This window comes from Triticum aestivum, chromosome 3B (genome assembly GCF_018294505.1).
Source record: "Triticum aestivum cultivar Chinese Spring chromosome 3B, IWGSC CS RefSeq v2.1, whole genome shotgun sequence".
NCBI classification, from domain to species: Eukaryota; Viridiplantae; Streptophyta; class Magnoliopsida; order Poales; family Poaceae; genus Triticum; species Triticum aestivum.
In genome coordinates this window covers 118,323,953-118,330,060 of record NC_057801.1, presented here as the reverse complement: position 1 = coordinate 118,330,060, position 6,108 = coordinate 118,323,953, and positions in this window count along the sequence as shown.

Genomic DNA, 6,108 nt, shown 5'->3' with positions numbered 1-6,108 from the left:
TTTAAATTTCAGAAAGGAATTATTGCGTCAGCATGACGTTGGCATGACGTCACAGGTCAACAGGGGCTGGTCCGGTCAAACCTGACATGTGGGGGCCACACGTCAGTGACACAGGAGCTAATCCCGGTCAAACCCAGCGCTGACTGGGGTTTGACCAGGAGTGGGGCCCACTGTCAGTGGCTGTGGGTTTAATTAGTGGGGCCATTATCACTGATTAAGCGTGCCACGTCGGCGGTCGCCGGAGTATCGCCGGCGGCGACCATTCCGCACGGCGGCGCGGCTCGGATTCGAGCTAGGGGCGATGGTTTGGCGCGCGGTTTGGCTCATTAGAACGTCCGCGATGCGGCGCGTCCAGCGGTGGCTGTGGCCGCGGCTGGGGTGCCGGAGCCGACGACTGCGATGGCAAGTGCGGCGGCCGGAGCTTCGAGTTCGAGCGGGGCGAGGCCACACAGGATGGGAGGGATGGCTAAGGGGCTCACCGAGCTCCTGAAGATGCTAGGAGCACGGTGCCGTGCTCGGTTTCGAGCCTTGCTGGCTGCAGTGACGGCGGCGACATCGCCGGCGGCGTGGGGTTCTTGGCTCGTTGTGAACGGAGGCTAGAGAGGGAGGTAGGGCATGGGGAGAGGGGGAATCGGGTCAAAGGCTCACCGCGGAGCTGCAGGGAGGGTTAGTGGGCTCGGGGGCGCGTCGGAGTGGCCGAATCGACGGAGAAGGGCGCCGGGGCCGAAGCTTGGAGATGATGACGATGGCGGCTGCTCGGGGCCCTTCTGGTCGCGTGAGACGTCGAGGAGGTCGAGGGCGGCACTGCGGAGCTCGGGAGCGTGTCGAGGAGGAGAGGGGGTGGTGGTGGCCGCGGCGAACGGCGTCGGTGGCGACGGGGCTCCGCTCGGTGGAGGAGAGAGGGAGCCAGAGAAAGGGGGGAGAAGGCACGGGGAGAGTGCGAGGCCTGGGAGGGTGCGTGGCGTTGCGGACGGGGTCCAGGGCGACGAGAGGAAGCAGGAGGTGGCCAGGGGGAAGCAGGAGGTGGCCGAGGCCTCTCGGGCGCACGCCACGCCTCGCCTCTGTTCGTCCTCCTGGCAGAGGAGGAAGATGACAAGGGGGAGGAGGTGGGCTGGGCCGGCCAGATGGGCTGGCCAGCTGGGCCACTGGAGGAGCTGGGCCGGCTCTGGTGGGCTGCACGGGTGAGGCCAGGTAACTTCCTTCTCTCTCTCTTTTATTTCTGTTTTGTTTTATTTAATTTATTTTGCCACTGTTTTGAATTTAAAATAATTCAAACAATGCCAAAAACTCCTCTGAATATTTTATATAGCTAGATGGACTTCTCCAAAAGCTTATAAAATATTTCAGGGGTATTTGAAATTATATTCTAATTATATGAATATAATTCAAATTCAAATAGCTAATGAATTAAATCCAAAGTCCCAAAAATAATTCCTTAAAAATGTTCAATATTTTGGTTGGGACCAGAACCCTTACCAAAAATTATCAAACATTTAAGAAGAGCATTTTGGAGCAATGAATGAGATTTCTAGGGTTTTTTGCCCCTCTTTTATTTAAGTTTTTGAGGCTTCCAAAATTCCTCAATTCAAGTTTCGAAAATATAGACATGATGCACACATGAAGCTAGCCTAGAGCATTACCAGAAGCTAGGGATGTGACAGTTGAACACAATTGAGAGCACTATGATAGAAAATAGAAACAAGGAACAAGGAAGATCAAATTCGGACAACACTCCGGTTGAAAAGAGATGCAAGACTTGATAAGATGAAAAGAACTCGAAGAGGTGACACAACACTCCGGTTAAATGGATAAGCATGAAAAGAACATGATCCTCACAATTCGAGATGATGAGTGAAAAGAGCAACATCACAATGCCTCCGGAAGAAAGAATAGAAGATAGATCACTGAAATAACAGAATGAAGAAGAAAATGCCAACTTCTGCCACAAATGAGCTTGGAAAGCACCCTTGCAAAGAAGAATTGAACGGAGTTGTTGGAAAATCAACAACGAAAAGCACAAGCTTGTTGTGGGCTTATGGCAAACATCTCAAAATGATGAGGTGACAACCGGCCACTAACAGAAACAATTGATTGCTTGAGATCAATGAAAAGATGAAAACTGCTTTTGCCGAGAGGATAGGGGAAAGCTTGGATCATTGATAAGCACCACAATACAACATTCCTTAGGGAAGGCTTTAGGTGAAATCTATACCAAGATAACTCCAATGAAGAGATTGATGGATTTAAAATACCTCGTTCTTGACAACATGTGAATCACGAAGCATGAATGCAAATTGTCAAGAGTGATATAACACCATCTCAAAAGATAAGGTAGGAGAATAGCACTTTGAAATGCAAGAAGTTGAATACTTGAGCTTCTCAAAACAAAACATGTGTTGGGCACCATGTTTATTTTAGAGTATAGCTTGGCGGGTCATAACTTCGAGAGAAATCTTGAAGAACAATTGAAGAATGAAAAGAATCCTTGACGAACCACCATGTAGAGCCTCCATGAAGAACTTCGGTAATAAAAGAATGATAGAAAGAAAGAGAAGTTGAAAATACAAGGTGAAGCCTTGCGGTGATTTAGATGGAGCTTCGCGACGATATAACCGAGAAAACTTGGAACTCCGGAAAGAAAGATGAACAAATGAGATCAAAATTTTGATGAACCTCCGGAATAAGGAATTAATCACTTGGATGAAACAAGAATAAGAATTACATTATGCGTATCCTTCACCAATTTAGATTGATGACAAGCAACGGATTTGGCATATTACTTATTCTCGTAAAAAGGATTAAGATAGATATGGCGCAAACTTGAGGAAGGTCTTCAACGACCACCGGTAGGATTGAAACAACGAAATAACGAGTGAATTGATATGATAACGAAGGAAGAGAAATCTTGAACGAACCACCGTAAAAGTTGGAAAAGAGAGTAGCAAGGGCACAATTCGCCGGAAAGAATTTGAAAACGAATGCAGATACTTGGAGGGATTTAGATACATGAGAACGAAGAGATCATGGACTGATTAGAGAATACTTGAATGATGCACCGGTTAGATTTGGAGAACAAGAGTTGAAGGTTGAGAATGAGTAATATTCAGAAATGATTATCAAGAAAGGAAGCAACTCCTGAAATGCGTCGGATGGTTGAAAAGAATTCTCACAATCGAAAACAATTATGAGAGGATGGTATAAAGCTAGAACCATGAATCTCTGGAAGAACGGGTAAGGATTTAAGAGGAACTCTTCTTCGGTCTTCAAAATCCGAGAAATGACGACGAGAAACACCACCATAAATTGTTGAGACACTCCGGAAGGATGAAAAAAAAACAAAGAGGTTGAGCCAACAATGAAATAATTTGAAAGATCTTGGAGAAAGACATTTGACTGATGAAATTCATTCTTACATCAAACTTGAAAAGAATTTGGGAATGGCTCCGGGAAAAATTAGGAGAGTCAGGTAAGATCCTGGGAAAAGACCTGTGGGTTAGGGCCCACTCAAAAGAAAACACCATTGAACGATTTTGAAGAGAGATTGCACCGGTTGAATTAAATGACTAGAATGAGATAGTAATCTCCAAATAGCTTGAACGGATTAAGAATGGAAACACAAATCTTCTGAGATATCTTGAGCACTTCGGATATGAAGAGAGAGAGGTGAACGATTATGAGATGCACCGGCATGGGATAGCATTTGAACCGAGGAAAGGATATGATCGACAAAGCTTGAATTGAATCCATCGGAGAAGAATACGAGAATGAAGAATGATGAACTTGAAGCTACGTTAGTATCTTCCTGAGAATCACCGGATAAGAACATTGACGGAAAATAATGGAGAGACTTCCCATCAATAAAAGGATACTTGATTAAGAAATCTGAGTCCTTGAAGAAAAAGGGTGGGAGGGTGGGGAAAAACAAAGACAACTTGGGATGAACGAAACAAACACCGTTGAGAAAACTTAGAACTGATCTTGCGGATGGGGAGAATGATGGGATCATCTCGAAGAGAAGCGCACCGGTTGGAAAAGAATTAACATGACGAGCTCGATGATTAAGAAGGATTAGTATTCACATAGCAATATGAGAACACCATTTAGGGAAGGTATGGATTCAACATTTGACTTCGAAGCAACTCGAATACCACAAATAAAACAAAACAAAGGATTTGGCTTGCAGAATAAGCCGGAAACAAACATATGATAGAGATTTCATCCGAAGTTTTTGTGGTGGGGCCCACATGGGCTCGAGTGTATAGCACCATCATGTACAAGGCAGTGCACATGACATACGAAGCGTCCCCGAACCAGCATAGCCAAGGGTTCTTTAAGACACAACGAGACCACTGTAAAAACGACCGTGGAAAGGCGGACCACTAGACGTCGAACCCCAATCTCATATCATGCATCTGTTAGAAAGATATTCTAGGAGCTACTTGAATTCCTACCTATAAAAGTCCTGAAACTTTCTGGTTATGCAATCTGGTGTTGGGGATACAGGGGAAGCAATATATATCTCACCCAAAACTAACAATCCCTACATCCAGCTGTATCCATCCGTCAACACATAACCAAGAAACCTTCGGAAATCATGTACCTCAACCTTCGAAAAGCATCCATTATACGAGTTATGGCAATACTCCCGAACTCCCGCCCCAGTACTGGGTGGCGTCGAGGTTATCTCACCAACAACTGCATAAAAGTGATTTTCGATGTCGGCAAAACTCAGGTATTCCAGAACTGCAAGGATAAAATTGTGATGACAACACCTCGGAGCTCAACTCCCCGGGTCAATGCCACATAATAGACAGGAGGCACCAAGAACAATGTTCTCGTCACAAAACCATCGGAATGATTCCAAGATACCCGCGTGATCCTAAATTTTTTTTAGTGAAATTTGAGGAGAGGGAAGTCAAAACATCTACGTCAGGAGACCTCACCAGAGCGACGAAGGGACTGAGGAGTAAAAAGAATCCTACTCTCCGATATATATAATCCTAAGACTCAAAACATTTTTTTCTAGATTCAACAACGCTAGCAAACGATCAAGCAGGGGGCTCCTAAGTCGGGGATGGCTCTGATTACCAACTTGTAACACCCACGATGCGGCTATATCTCCCACGTGTCGAAGCACGACTTAGAGGCATAACCGCATAGTGGTTTTGTCGCAAGAAGGGTCATCTTCACACAATCCCATGTAATGAACAAGAATGGGATAAAGAGTTGGCTTACAATCGCCACTTCACACAATGAACATATAATAAATCATACATCAGTAAGAGTACACACATAGTCCGACTACGGACGAAGCCAAAAGAAAAGAAGATAACCCAACTGCTAGATCCCCGATCGTCCCAACTGGGCTCCACTACTGATCAACATGAAACGAAACATAGCAATGACCAAAATCTTCATTGAGCACCCGTCTAAGCTCGGTTGCATCATCTGCACTGGTATCATCGGCACCAGCAACTGTTGTGATAGTATCTGGTGAGTCACGAGGACTCAGCAATCTCAAAACCCGTGAGATCAAGACTATTTAAGCTTATGGGAAGGAAAGGGGTAAAGTAGTGAGGTTGCAGCAGCGACTAGCATATATGGTGGCTAACATACGCAAATAAGAGCGAGAAGAGAAGCAAAGGAACGGTCGTGAACTAGCAATGATCAAGAAGTGATCCTGAACTCCTACTTACGTCAAACATAACCCAAAACCGTGTTCACTTCCCGGACTCTGCCGAGAAGAGACCATCACGGCTACACACGCGGTTGATGCGTTTTAATTAAGTCAAGTGTCAAGTTATCTACAACTGGACATTAACAAATTCCCATCTGCCTATAACCGCAGGCACGACTTTCGAAAGATTATACCCTGCAGGGGTGTCCCAACTTAGCCCATGATAAGCTCTCGCGATCAACGAAGGATATACCTTCTCCCAGGAAGACCCGATCAGACTCGAAATCCTGGTTTACAAGACAATTCGACAATGGTAAAACAAGACCAGCAAAGCCTCCCGCTGTGCCGACAAATCCGATAGGAGCTGCACATATCTCGTTCTCAGGGCACACCGGATTGTCCAAACTTCCGGTAGGCCAGCCCAGAGTTTC